The following is a 14476-nucleotide window of genomic DNA, read 5'->3' on the forward strand; positions in this document are numbered from 1 at the left end:
GATTTGTTGCAGTGGCAAGTCACAATTTCAACTATATTCTTTTTTAGCCCGGTCCACAGTAGCCTCTATATGCATATTACAAAATGATGCAGATGATACTGAAGATAATACAGTACCAAATTATGTCAAAATTAATATTTCATTTATAAAATTCTTAAATATAACCATGTTTCAAATGTTCAAAAAAAAGGTGATATATTTATAAATGGAAAATATACATCTGTTTTACAACATTTTTAATGTGAGGACATGTTGATTTAACTTTTTTTTTTTTCTTTCCAAATAAATTATGTCTATAAGAAAACAAGAAAACCTTGATTTCTTGGGGGTTTTCTTAGAGGAGGATGTTTCAAAGACATCTTGTTTTACAAATAGTACAGCAAAAGTATAAGAATGAATTACAATAAGACTCCTTATGTCTTTCATTTGCTATCTCTTTACAAGCTCATTTAGTATTGATGTAATAATTTACTTGAAATAAATAGCAAGGAATTGCTAACATTAAACAAAATATTACATTCAAATCCATTTATATTACATCAAATAATAATAGAGATACCCACAAACGTTGTTCCACAGCCATCTGCAGTGAGAGAAGGCCTTAACAGTAGCAGAACCAATGTGATTTCACTGTGTAAAATGGAAGTCTAGATACCATCAAGTAGAGATGGTCAGGTATCCTTCAGTAAAAGTTTATTGCGAGAAAAACTGGTTCATCCAAACTAAAAATTTCCCATGGAACGTTTCTGAAAACATTTTCATTAAGAAGTGTTTCTTCAGGTCTGGGATAAGACAGCTGTCAGAAACAAAGCCCAGAGTCCATCCTGTGACTGTAGGGAATCTAGTACTCCCACTGTGAGAGAGGTAGCTCCTATCAGGCAAACCTAAGATTTGAAAACAGAGTTCCAAGCTCCTCTGTGGATAGCCAAAACCTCTGGCTGCCAGGAGAACTCTCATATTTTTGCCCATGCATTCCTGAAGTGTACCAAACAGGCCTGGCATCCATGCCTAGTGCATGAAAATAAGCTGGTTGCAACCAGAACACGTTGAGTGTTTTGCACGTGCATGGAAGTACTCACTGTGAGACTGCCAGTACCAGTTTCTCCAGGACTTCTGCGTGTCCTGAGTGCAAGGGCCCACACACAGGTGATGTCAGGAGGATGCACAGGGAAATCTAGACCTATGATAGATCCAACTATGAGCTGTCCTAACTACCTAAGGTTTTAAGATTATCACAGCATGGGATATGGCAACTGTCATTGTCAATAAGCTTCAGTAAATGGCCTTCTAGCATCTAGCCAACCCAATTGGGTAACAACATTGGCCACTTGTGTCCATTAACACTCTAGGGTTTGGTGCTTGGAAGTCAAAAATATTTTCTTTGAGACATTTGGTGAAAACTCTGTTTCATTTCCTTATAAATGATGATTGTCATATATTCAAGGACCTTGCAGCTTTGAGTTTGCTGTTGTTGTGGGACATGAAAAATGTTTTTTTTTTTCTCTCCTAATCCTAACATTTATCTCCAGGTGACAATCTGGTAATAAAGGCAGCTCCTGAGAATGAACACATGAGTCCAAATGAATAGACTAATGGAATAGATTAATGTTTATGAATTTTAAAATACTAAAATGAAAAAAAGTTAAGTATCGCCTTTACCCTTTTGTTTTGTTAGGGACTGAGAATAATATGGGTTTCTAACAGGGAAAAAAAAATGCAACTATTGCTAATGTCTTACTGCAAAGAGCTAGATTGCATCTGAAGGCAGATTGCCCTATATAATTTTCAGATGGGCCATTTAAAGATTAATGTTATGAATTTTCCATGACTTCAGAGCACTGAGTATCTAGGTGTCATGTATACTTTGCTCGCAGGTTTATTTCTGGTGTAAGTATGTAAACAAGAATGTGACTAGTGGTAAGAACAAGAAAAATATATGTGAGAATTTTTCAATTTCCACTATTCCTCTGCAGTGTTTCTTAGGATGCCTGAGTCCCTTCTGCTTCTGAGATTTTTAGCAATTTGAGTACTAAATGAACAAGTTGAATTTAGTGTAGTTATGACATGAGAAAAAATAGCCTTATCTCATGGGGGAGCAGCAGAATATTGTGCAGAGACCATTCCCCTGACATCAACTGTGTTTGGCAGATGGTGCTGTCAGTTCAGGTCTGTGTTTATTCTATCATGCATGTGGTAGCATATTTTAAAATGTACAATCTCATGTATTATCTATGGGCTAAAAGCATGCAACACAAGCGGGACTATATCACAGGAGTTAAACTTCTGTAAACAACTAGCAGCGGTTGTGTAAATGCTATTTTCTTGACATAAATAACAGAAACATATGGCCAGAGACAGGAAGTGGGTGATACCTGGATAGATTGATATCCTGCTAGACAAGTGGCTATATTTATGACATGATTCTGCCTGACAGTGAAAGAGGAGGGGAGGAGAGCTAATGACTTTTTCATGAACTCTCTGACAACATACATTTGACCACTGAATAGCTTTGCTCAACAATCTGATTCTCTGCCTTCTTGTTAAATATGTTCAATGAAAATTAAGAAAATATTGGGGTTACAACTGGAAGACAAAACTCCTATTTCCCATTTTCTTAGGGCAACTCATGTTGAAACAGCATTGTTATTCTAATAGTTTAATACCCACATTATTTGCAAACATGAGTCATTTACCGGAGAATGCAAGTCATGGGCCAGTAGTGTCCAACTGTAAGTATTCTATTCCTGTTATGGCCTGAACTGTAAAGTGAGAGGTTTAATATAACAACACCTATTTCATAATCCTGCTTCCTTCCTATTTCCTGATAAAAATCCTGGCTAGAGTAAGTTTAAACCCTTCAGCATACAAATTACCACCTTCTCATATTTGAATGTAACTCATTGAGCATTACTCTATCATGAGAAAACACAACTTCATACGTTTTCAGATTCTGCCTTGTCCATGTCCACGTGACTCCCCCACAACACATCAGAACAGAAAAATGGAATGCTTCTTCTATCATCTGAGCTATTCTGTTCTCAAAATTATTCAGTTTACAAAAACACACAATACTTTCTGACAACTGGATGAGATTTCTTCCATCCAGTTATAAACACTGGCCAAACTAGATTTTCTGGCACATCTGTGTAACTGCTCTTCACTCTAATTCTGGCCTCAGCGATAAAGGTTCAGTTCTCTTCCTTTCAGCATGGCTCTGTGTCTACAGTCTACGGTAACTTCCTAAGGGGTATGCATATTTGGTTTTAAATGATGCTCATGATGTACGAGAATCTCCTCTCGATTACTCTTTCAGTTGTAATGGGTCTGCAAGGACAAGCTAGGGTCAGATCAAATTTGAATGTTGTGACTAATTCTGATGGATCATTCTCTAGTAAACATACAAAGAATGACTCTTGTAGACAGGTGTTGGAACATTTCCTTTTCAGTCTCACATCTATCTAAATAGAGACATCTCAGAGGAGAACATAACATAAACAGGAAAGTCCTCTTGTGGTGCGGATGTTAGCAGGATTGGCTCCTAAATAAGAAGGTGCAAAGAGAAACTATCTTCAGGAATAAATCTACTTTTGCAAAGCAATTCAAACAAAGTACTGCTTCAAGAATTCTCATTGAACTTGCAGAGCATGAAAAGGAAGCTGTTGAAATCCTAGTGTCTTGGAGCCATATCCTAGAACCTTTAAGATAAACTATTTTAAAATGAAACAAAATAGTGCCCAGCATGCCTGAGGTTCAAACCACCCTTTTCAACCGATTCAGAACATTATGACCATCTGGAATACTCAGTAGTCTTTTCCTGTGTTTCTGCGCCTGGTTCTGATGAGCTCTGTCTCACAAGGGACCCTGGAGGGAAACATTCCCATTCTTTACAGTACCCTAGTTGTTAAAATACAGACCCACTATGTGGGAGGCCAGAGCTCAAATTCCTACTTTGCTTCATCAAACTTCAGTTCACATTTCCTATGCCTCCGTGAAGTGCCTCATCAACACCAAATAGCTTATTCCAGGGAGTCTGCATGTTTGTCATATCTTCCTATTGCCTCTGTTCCACTATGCTTGACATCATTAAACATCCAGTGGTTCAGGAACTCAACATTCAATGGTTTAGGATCCCTAGAAGCAACAACCTATGTTTTTAGCCATGTTACAATCCATATTTCATTATTTATATAAAATGTAATTATCAAGAAAACACTTTTAGCCAATCCTCCCCATTAACTGGTGGATCTTGACATTCAACTTAAACAAAGGAAAGTAAAGAATAGATTGAGCATTGGCACTAAGAGCTGAGCCATCGTAGGTTTGCACACAGCATTTCCAAAGGGCCAGTGGCCATGTCTTTGATCCAGTAAAACTTTTTTTCTGTGCACTCTTAATGTGGCTTTTGTGAAGCAGAAGAAAAAGAAACAGCCCATTCTAGACAGCAAGTGACAATGTACCACAAAGAGCAGGGAAACCTCTAGGTAAGGCTTTCATACTTTAGACTCCCTGCTATGTCAACCCTTAAAATCTAGACCCCAAGAACTAGAAATTAGATATATTCCTCAATTATAATTTCCAGCACTGAGACATGTTTGCTAAACACCTTCTAACTTGTATCAAGCTACAATTAATAAAATAACAGTTGGAACTATAATTAGCACATAATCACTTAGTCACCACCTGCTGATAACTGGTCATGATTTCGACATCTGAGTTAGGGCTGATGCCTGAAATATGTTGTGTGCATCAAGAATATTTACATGCACATTAATAATCATATTCTTGGCATCCCAAACAATCTTCATGTAAATGCAAGGGAAAAAAAAAAAGCTTCTTTTCCCACCGAGTTCCTCATTATCTGCTTCAGTGGGAACATTTAATCATTTGTAAGACTTCAGGGAAAACCAGCAGTGGCACAGTTACTTTCCTTGAGTTTGTGCTTTTGTAGGATAGTTGTAAACAGAAGGAATCACTCATGTACTGTAGTGTCCACGAACTGAGTGAAGCACCTGCACAGGGAAGTGTTGGCAAACACAACTTGTGTGTCATCCCCTGCTATTTTCAGAGAGGGCCCTTGAGTGCTTTCTAGAAAACAAAAAAAAAAGAGGAAACATATGCTCACACAGAGCTTGAAACTGGAGGGAATGTGCAGCAGTCTATTAAATGCATAAAGGTTGATTTGGTGATTTCTTTCTATTGCTAATTTCTCTGCACCTTGCATCCTTTCACTGAATGTCTGACTGCATGGATTGATCTAGTGAATAACAGAGGGAATATTCATTATATGTGAGAAAATTACATTGTTTGTGAGGATTCCTTTAAAATTTAAATTCTTTTGAGGACTGTCAGCATAAGAGATGTCTTCATAGTTCTACGGATAGGTGGTATTTTTTATTTCTACTCTGATTTTCCAGAGAAATATAAGATAATGCTCACCAAAATATATACTGAGAACTGATGACATTCAACCACTATTTATGGATCTGGAAAATGTTCCATTTTCACCAATGTCATATTACCTAACAGTGACACTTAGTTTGGCATTCCTGTGAATCACTTGAAAAGTGACCCTAAAATAAAACTGATGGTGTTTCAACTTTAATTCAATCCTCTCAACATTTTTTTAAAAAATGAGAGAACCCTAAAAAGTCCTCCAGCATTCTTTTGAAGACTAGCTTTTCTTTTTTCCCACTTCATTTTGCAATGTGCATATCTTCTCCTGTGCCATAAGGCCTAAGGAATGTGAGGTTGAGTCAGTTTTAAGATGTATTTGTTTCTGCCTCATGCTTGGTGGGGCAGGGGTACCTGGCTCTCATTGCAGCTCAGATTTTTTTCCTCACCCATAACTTCATTTGTTCCTCGACCATAACAATATCCTGAGCTATTAGAAGTCAGAGGCAGCTTGGTATAGGATTGTTCATCTCACAGGCAGAAGAGACTCTTGTTTTGTGTGGGGAAGTACTAGAGCTACACCAGCTATCTGCCAGGCATTACCTCTGTGGACGCTTTCCAGCTCTCTCATGTTAGCAGAACTGCCATAAAAAAAAAGCTGCAGTGAATCAATGAATCTGCTAAATGATCAAGATGTGAAAAACCTTCTGGCTACAGCGTAATCTTCCCTGGGATGTGCAAACTTTGGTGAAATTCAGGCATACATGAAAAGCACCTATACAAACTGGAGAGCTTTATGCATGATACATTTCCACAGATGTATCAAGAAATACAATGCTTACTGTTTCTTTACACTGCATAAACAGAAACATCTTGATATGTTAATATTCTACATAGAAATAAACAACAGGAAAGAAAGAAAGAAAAAAAAAATTAAAATTCAGAACTTAAATTTCTATGTACAGATTTTGAAAACATAGGTTCTTAGTATACTTTTTGCATTAATTTTCATGATAGTTTTCTTTCATTCTTATTTTGTTTTCAACACAGTGTCAGACGACTTTGCTTTATTTGAAATGTAAGATGTGAATAAAGGTCTTAAATATATCATAAAACCCAGTCTCTTTCATGACATTTAAAAATCCTCTCGAGTTGAAAACAGAGTACTTTAGAGCCATTAGCAGAAAACTGCTTAACTACAAATGGCCTGGTTGGTATATAAAATGCTTAATGTTAAAGCTGTTCCCAAGGTAAACATTCTGTAGTGGCTTTACAAATAGTGCATAGTAAAAAAATAATGGGATCTGTAATTGCTCAGTCATCTGCACAATATAAAAGTTAAGTATCTTAACCATATACAAAATGCAATCAGGCCCTGTAATGTTAAATCTGGTATCTTTTGTACTTTGTGCTTGTTGTTATAAAACAAGTAGAAAACAAGCTGTCCATAGAGAATCTTATGCAGTTCTTTCCCATATGTCAGTCTTTAGGACAAGGCAATATTAATGTACAAGTGGTCAGCTCCTTTCATATGCTACTAATGTACTGGAAAGTCTTCCGCACTCGATGCTTTCCTTCATGTCTCAGGACATCTCGTGCTAGAGCACTTCCCCATGCAGAACAATATGGCCTTCTCTTGGAAAAGCCCTGTGGGCTGATCATTGTCAGGTTATGTTATGTTTTAACAGTAGACACTTCAATGCTAGTTTTGTGCAGAGTTGTAGCAGGAACAAGAGGTCTAAACAAACAGAAGGGCCACTAGAGCCCCTTCATTTATCATCCTAACCTGACAGAAACCCCTATCTATTCCCCAGCTTTGCTGAATTTTACACGTTTCTTTTAGGATGTCTGCTTTTAAAAAGTAGCTACCCTTATTCTTGGCCCTTCTGCATAAATATGTTCTTCCTTACTGTTTAGATAAGTCAGATTTAGAAATCTGAAGGAAAATGTAAAATCAGAGGTTATGGTCTGAAAGGTTTTAACATATCATAAACAAATACTGTTAAAAATAATGCTGTTAATACTTACATAGCATCTTTTATCCAAAGATGCTATGAAGGTGTGAATTAATTAGTGCTCACATCACAATACCCTTGTGAATTAGTTAAGTATTATTATAGCAAACATTCACAGGAGGAAACAGATATAAAGAGAATATAAGTGTTGCCTAGGTAACACAGGGAATGGCAAAGGTGGGATTTAAGCCCAGTTTTCTTTCCGGTGTTCATTAAATACATTTCCTCTTTAATAACTGAAAGTATACTCTCAGCCTATATTAAATGAGTAATTGCTTACAAGAGTTGTAATAAACATTCAACTTTTCTTAAACACATAGGAAATGCTCTTTAAACACAAATTCTCAGTGTAAGTCTGTTCAGGTAACTGAGAGCCCACTCAAAAGTTAGTCACAGCATTTTCCCACCGTCTATTTGTCAGTAACAATGGCAATACAGTTTGGAAAGATATTTTTTAGAGTTTCAGATTTGGTTCACTGCTTTTCGTCATGCAGTTGAAGCCAAGTATTATTTCAGTATTCATCATTCAATATTCAGTATTCCTGTATTTTGAATGAACATTCCTCATGTCATCATAAAAGGACTTGTTTCTCAATGCTGAGACAAGAAGGACATATCCCTAAAAAGTACTGGCAATATGTTAAAAGAAATGCAAAATATTTTACGTGGAAAAAGAACATGAAGTCAGAACTCTGAGTGATTTATTTAGAAGAACTACTTGGACTAAAGGCATGAAGTCTTTCTGTCTGATGGTAGTGGGATATGTCTTGCTCACTTTTAGAAAAGGATTGATTTGAGTGGGCGATGATTCTAATAAAGGATGAGGGAAAATTTATGAGTCTGAAAGGAGGATTAGTAGCATGGGAGATTTTGTATCTGAGGTATGAAAATATGCTGCATTTGTTGGGAGTAATGCTGTTTTGATGGAAAAGTGATTAATTTCCTAAGAGTTGCAAAGCACATCTTTAGTTCAGAGAAGGGTGATGATGGGGAATGTTAAATACTTCAGTGTATTCGTGAGAATTATGTGGGATTTGAGCAAGTGTTGAATCTATGAGATTAATGGGGAATTGGTGGCACAGGGGAAGGATTAAATGAATGTAGTCATGGGACTGGAACCTGAGAGATTCAGAAAGATTGGATTGGGAGGCACCACTTGGTTCATTGAATCCATTTGTTCACAATCTCAGCTAACTATGTGATAGATGTTTATTTTAGATTTATCCATGTAACAACTATTCCACTTTCTTCCACCTATCACATTTACCAGGACCAAAGGAACATAAAGATCTTCAAAGTCACAAGTACAGTATGCCACAGAAAGCACACAGAAGGGGTTACAGCCACCTTCAATAGAGAAGTCCCTGCATTATCAGGGAAGCAACTAAGTAAAACTCTGAAGTGAGCCTAGAAAGCAAGAAACATGTTCCACAGTACAAAAGTGCGTCAAATTTTAAGTAAGGGAAATCTTTCCTTCTAAAGCCAAACCAAGTGGTCTTTTTACCCCATGACAATGAGAAAGCTACAGTAGTATGGTAGTGAACATTAATTGCAATATAACAACAGTAGAAACATACGAATATCCTGCCTATGAATTTTCTCTAATCATGGCCAATTTCCAACACTTCACATAAAAGAGAACTTCCTTTCCTGAAGATAAACCACTTGTTTATCGAGATATGAAAATATTCCTTACTTGCTTCCAGAGGTGACTATCAGAGGTGCAAGACACAAGATTAAAGCATTCTATATGCAGTGTAAATAGACAGCACTCAGTCTAATTTCAACCCTCTTGGCACATTGGATACCTAATAATTCATATCACAAGCCTAATCTCTTTTTTTCTCAGAAAAAAATTTCTTTGTGAGTTTTAAAAGTTTTCCTTCTTATCACCATCTTATGCTTAAGTTCCTACTCCACTGACCTATTTGTAAACTAGAAGTTCATCTCTTGGATGGTTAGAGATCACCCAGTTAGCAGGCTAAATGTATTTATGACCAATTTATTATAATTTCTCTTATGTTGATTTAATTCTTTTACTTAAAAACTCTTCTTCCTCTTGAGTATTTATCCCTGAATGCATTTCAGAGTTATTATATTCCCTCTAAACTTTCTTTTAATAATGCTGAAGTAGATCTTTTAAATCTGTCTCCATGAAATACTTACTACATGTCCCTAATAAATCTTCTCTGCATTTAGGTCTATATTTCCTGAATACAGATATCTAGCACTGTATATACTATTCCTAATGAAGTCTTATGATTGTTTTCCGTGATGGTACTAACAATTCTGGTCTGTGATAAAATAACCTGGTCTAATGTATCCTGGGAACTTGTCATTCTTTTTCACACCTGCAGCACACTAGTTACATCTTTACATACACCCAAGTTTTCTTCCATTTCATTAATTTCTGATTAGTAAGACGCCAGTCCCCAAACTTCTTGTTGTCTGGACCCAAGCACACCACATTGTGTTCCATGATAGTAACTTCCATCCTATTTCTGTCCCTCTGATCAACTAAGCCATCAAATTCTTTTAAAGTACTTCTACGTCCTTAACAATGGCAATACCATATATTGTTCTAAAAAAATCATAATTGCCCTCCAAAACCACAATAGCACCCTGTGAGCAGGAAAGATAGGTAAATCTTGCAACTTGCTATTGATATTTTATTTGTACTGTAGATTCTAAGAGCACTGATTGCACAGCACTCATGTACGTGAGTGTACGACTGACAAAATGCTGTTTCTGCTTTGAGTCAAATAAAGTTTGAGTGACAGTAGTGTGTAAATCCAAACAGATAAAGTGAATAAAAGATAATAGTGAGAAAATTTTGATTGGCAGTTGCACCTCAGTGACTACTTTTACTCTTCCAAAGGATTTTGAGCACAGATTCTGTGATTGGGATTTGGAAGCCAGCAGGGGATCATTTGTAAATTTTAGTCTTTTTGATCCCTGACCCAATGGGCAAGGAAAGACTTGTCAGGAAAAACACTGTGTTTGGGGGAACAGTTAAGTACAAGATGCTTACTACCAGTTAGTCTGATCTAAATATTGTTTTAGGATTTCAGCTGACCAAGATGTTGTCCTATTCATGCTGTTTAATGTGCAATAGGATTAAAGGCATGCATAATCTGAGTATGTATGAAACCCTTGAGACCCAGTTGAATGGCATGCTGAGGCTTTTGGCTCAGATCCTACCCAAGAGGTATTAATTTGGGTATGAATCAAATAAGGCTGGGAACTGGTGTAATTGTGTTAGTTACATCTGATGTCAAATTTAAAGTCTCTCAGCTCTAATAAAGCATGTTGTCCAACTGGAGAGATTGCATTGAGAAAGGCAGAGTAATGACATTTAATGTCTAGCAGATCTGGTGCTTTATGGAGTGGAGATGATTTCAAGGTTGCCTACATCTCCACCTTTCCCTCAGTGCTTCTGTCCTGCAGACATCAAGCAGCCTCTCAAGTCTCTCTTCTCCTTGGTCTCCTAAGAAAGTTTCTGGTAATATATCAAATGAAGCACAGAGGATTTGAGAGGAATAATAATTATGAGTCAGATTGAAATGTTCCTTTGCTCATAGTGGTCATTAGGATTACTAACAAGAGAAATTACTTATTAATGCAAGTAATGGGTTTCCAATGTATTGCAGTACACAGAAGACTGGATTAAATTGGAGTGTTTGAGCTGAAGCTCCTCTTCCATGTGATATTTATCCCTAATGGTACAAGGGCACTAACTTGTGGCTCGAGTGAAGGGAGATGACTGAACCAGTGACCCGGTCTGGTAGAGAGTAGATGAGAGGTGAATACAAGCTGCTGCAGGGCAGTTGGCTAACAGAAACAGGGTGCCATCAATGGAAACAGTGTATGAGTCAAGGAAACAAGAAAAACTTACCATATGTCTTTTATGTCCAATATTGAACCCAGTTTTCAGAAAGAAGACAGATGGAATGCTTTGCCAAGGTCGGAGATGTTCTGCTCTTAACTGGTTTCATCCTCTTTCCCTGAGATGGCAGCACTCTCATTCATACAGTGTGGGGCCTTCTCAAATTCCCTCACTGATTTTTGTATAGAATAATTTAAGCCCAAAAGATTGTTCAGAGTTTTATTTAGATTTTGAACATCTCTAGCTATGAAATACACTATGACATATGCCTGGTGAGAACAGAATCACCCTTAGGAACAGAATCATGAATTTTCAAAGAGATGCAATATGCTTGCTTTCTTTTCCTTTTTTTTTTTTTTTTTTTTTTTTAATATATTTTTCTCTCAGTTCTGTATGGAATTAACATTTCAGGCATATAAGAGAAATTTCTGTAATCAAAGCATACATTACATTTGAGGTAAGATTATTATTTAAAGTAACCAGCAGACAACATTCTAATATACAGTAGAAACTAAAAAGTGTTAAATTATACTTTTTAAAATTAAATTATTTTGTGGTTACTCATAATCAAAAAAAAAATGTAGCATTTTAAAAATTGTTTCATGGCAAAATTGTAAATAAACACAAATAATTGATATGCATATAAATCCTGATCCTGATAAATTTCAAAAATCCATTAAAGAGAGATTTTGAAATCTAATAGTACTAATTAAACAGCACTACCTGGACCAGCTTGATATCCTAAATCAGATACAAACATTTAATTCTGTAGTCATATTCAAGCAGGTTGATGATTACAACTTTTCTTTCAAAAATAAAATTCCTTTCAACTCTGAATACCAAGTCAGACAACAGCTGCATAGGAAAACATTCCAAGCCTTAAACAGAATCCAAACTTGATTGGTACACAAGTTTTACTGGTACTGTACCTCTATTTAAAGGAAGCATTAGTGAAAATTTGAAGTGAATGACATCTATGAAGTAGGAAAAGTTTTTTGTCTTCTATCAATTATTTTGATACAACTACAAGTGGGGAAATTTTGTTACTTATGACAAGGACAGGGAAATAATGTTTCAGGTGGTCATTTTCTATATGTAAGAAGAAATTATGTGAGAAAACTTTTTGATCACGTGAGATATTTGGTTAAACTACTAAAATGCTGGGTGGTGTCTCTAGTAGAGTAGGTACATATGCTGAAATTAAGTTAGGCATCAAATTGGAAAAAGATAAAAAATCATACATTAAATTATTTAAGTTAATCAAAGGAAAGAAAACAGAGACAGATTTGCACTGGATAATGACTAGCATAATGAAGAAGGACTTTGAGGTAAGTAAAATGCTTTCCTTGTATTAATCTTAATTCTGGAAGATGTAAATTGTGCCCTGCTGCACTTTTTATGTTAAGACTTGTACTTCTATAATTTTAACACTGTTAGCATTATCTTCAAGGTGCATTATTTCTTTGAAAAGCATGGACCTCAGAACATGATTTGAAGGAAACATTTGATGGATACCCTATATGAACACTAAGTTGAGTACCACTAGCTAAGCAATTTTTCTAAGACGTTAGGCTTTAAGAAGATGGTAAAACAGCATTAAGGGAAAAGATAGTCTAGACCTTTTTCATTAACAAAACATAAATACCCCAACCAAAACAAAAAAACCCCAAACAAATACACGAACAAAAACCAACAAAAAAAGGCCGGCTGATGATCAGGTTAAGTATTTATACTAATGCATGTAGAAAACAAGTCTGAGGAAATCTAAAGGAGCTCCAGAAAAAGAACACGTGAGCAAACAGAATAGAGGCAAAACTCTGAAGTAATCATTAAATAAAACCATTAAGTCACTGGAGTTGAATATTCTTGCTACATTAGTCCCTCTTGGAGTGAAAGAAGATTCCTTCAATTCTCTCAAAAAAGGAGTTTGTGACATGAAAGAGCTTTGACTATTTATGCCTCACAGGTGAAAATTCATTCAAGTTATATTAAAGCAAGGTGATTCCCTCCAAGCAAAATTAAGCTCATAACACTTGTTTTTAAATAACAATGAATGTAATAAATATATTAATAGCAGTCCTATCATCTTGACAATGACATTTTGAAAAGAGGTAGCCTTGTCCATCTCAGTGGAAGACTATTTGAGTTCAACAATGCTCAAGAGGGACTTCCAAAACACAGATATCCTAAGGACAGTGTCATTCTGCTGTCTTCCCTCAGATAACCTCTAGAGAGGAACAGCTTGAGATATCAGGCTCAAGCATCACATTATGTTTCTTATCAGCTGCCTCAGCTGGCTCCTCACTCCACATGTTCAGGATTACTTGCTGATCAGCCCATGCCCTTTAGAGAGATATTAAGAACATACGGGTTTAATTGTTGTCTGAGGGCCTGGCACTGAAAAGTTAGGTGCTGCTTTGATTAATTTGTAGGTGCTTAACATTATTCACTGGATCAAATTTATGGCAACACTTAACATTTATCACACCTGAATCCTCCCATGGCCTTACCCTTTAGTACAGGATATGCAAAGCAGCCAAAAACAAATAAAAAAGGGACCCAAAAAGCAAAAGATATTACTACACTGCAATACTCTGTTTCCACAAAATCTCTATCAATACATTGACCAAAATAGGATGTGAAATGAGAGGAAAGAGTGGAAAAGATTTTATTGACAACATCCCCTAACTTGTCTTCATAGAAAGACCCTTAGTAATGAGAACATCTAAACATCCAAAAAAAAAAAAGAAAAGAAAACAAATTGTCACTATGGCATCAGAGTAATTAAAGCCATTTTACTTATTACTGACTATTTGTTTAGGGAAATTATTCATTTTATCAGAAACAGAATAACCACAATTTAATAATTGCATTCTGTGCAAAGAGAGACTGATAGGCACAGTAAGATTTCCCTATTTAAATGCATAACAAGGATGTGGGTGCATAACTGACATCATTATTATTTTAGTTTATAAAACATATACAAAAAGATAGGTGCCTGGCATTCTAAATACTGTGTAGTTAAATTACAAACACTGTATCAGCTGAAACTATTAACTAATACCACAAGAAAACCTCAACAGGAATGGAAACACTACCATATCAGCTCTGTACCTCAGTACAGCTCCTCAAATCCTCTCTCACAAATCCCAACTAAATAGACTAGTCCTACAGCAGTGTGTCT

Source organism: Tyto alba, unplaced genomic scaffold (genome assembly GCF_018691265.1).
Source record: "Tyto alba isolate M040663 unplaced genomic scaffold, T.alba_DEE_v4.0 Super-Scaffold_27, whole genome shotgun sequence".
NCBI classification, from domain to species: Eukaryota; Metazoa; Chordata; class Aves; order Strigiformes; family Tytonidae; genus Tyto; species Tyto alba.